Source organism: Temnothorax curvispinosus, unplaced genomic scaffold, assembly GCF_003070985.1.
Source record: "Temnothorax curvispinosus isolate PA1 unplaced genomic scaffold, ASM307098v1 QBEX01011856.1, whole genome shotgun sequence".
NCBI classification, from domain to species: domain Eukaryota; kingdom Metazoa; phylum Arthropoda; class Insecta; order Hymenoptera; family Formicidae; genus Temnothorax; species Temnothorax curvispinosus.
Genome location: NW_020221636.1, coordinates 18554 through 19896, shown reverse-complemented (window position 1 = coordinate 19896; position 1343 = coordinate 18554). Strand labels below are relative to the sequence as shown.

Sequence of the window (1343 nt, the reverse complement as noted above, 5' to 3'; positions counted from 1 at the left end):
ATTCGTAGCTACAGGCGAGTACATCCGCGCTGTCGATATCTTACAGTATTATAAAACATATCATCAGTTACGAAAACTGGAAGGCCTGGTTGAGCAACGTTCATATTGTGCGCTAAAACCTGTAATACATATTTAATATTTTGTAATGTGTAATTTTTATATCCTTTTATATGTACATAATTTCTCTTGTTTATTACGTAAATTAATGACGTTTATTAAAAGTATTGAAAATGTCAGAACTTAACATTATTTTACCTTAATTATTTCAGGAAATGTGAGCGATTTTTGAACAATTTTGCATATATAATCATCCCACAAGTCACAAGACTCATTAATTTGAACTTCAATAACTGAGCAATGTCTGCTATATTTGTTACACACCTCGATAATATAAATCACGCAATTTTTAATTGAAAGGTGGACGTAGACTTTGCTATCTTAAATGTATCGTAGCAGGCGTTTGACGAGTATCAATCTCGACAACCTCTACATTGGTTATTTTGGGCGGAGCTGTTATTTCGATTTGTTATAATCATAAAAAGAAATGGTAAATCTGAAGAATAGTGGCCTCCTTACCGATTTCGTTCAACTTGGGCTTAATCGAGCGTTTTTGCACGAAACGACCGAATCTGGCAGAAAAAAGTATCGCTCTGTCCCGCGAAGCGAGATATTAACGGTTAAAGTTGACAGGAATCAGGTTATGATTCCTGTTATACCGACGAGATGCAGCGACTACGACCATGCCCTGCGGCCACACGCGCATGCTCAATGACGCGCTTTACAACTTAGCAGTCACTTAGCACTGCTACATTACGGTTTTGATTACAACAGAGAATATTTTGGAACACAAATTATTTCTGTTACAGATATTAAGCGTTGAAGTTAACGAAACAGAAATAAAATTATTAAAGCAGAGAATTGTTGGTATATGAAAAGTACACATAAATATTTACTTTTCATATATCAACTATTCTCTGCTTTAACAAATTATTTATGTTACAGATATTAAGTGTTGAAGTTAACAAAACAGAAATAAAATTGTTAAAGCAGAGAATAGTTGGTATATGAAAAGTTCATATTTACATGTACTTTTCATATACCAACTATTCTCTGCTTTAACAAATTACTTTCTGTTACAAATATTAAGCGTTTAAGTTAACGAAACATAAATAATTTGTTAAAGCAGATAATAGTTGGTATATGAAAAGTACACATAAATACTTACTTTTCATATATCAACTATTCTCTGCTTTAACAAATTATTTATGTTACAGATATTAAGTGTTGAAGTTAACAAAACAGAAATAAAATTGTTAAAGCAGAGAATAGTTGGTATATGAAAA

General features: G+C 31.9%; 1 pseudogene; it reads right to left on the bottom strand.

Moving 5' to 3' along the window:
* LOC112461848 overlaps positions 1-1343 on the bottom strand; it is a 60564-nt pseudogene that overhangs the window by 54612 nt on the left and 4609 nt on the right.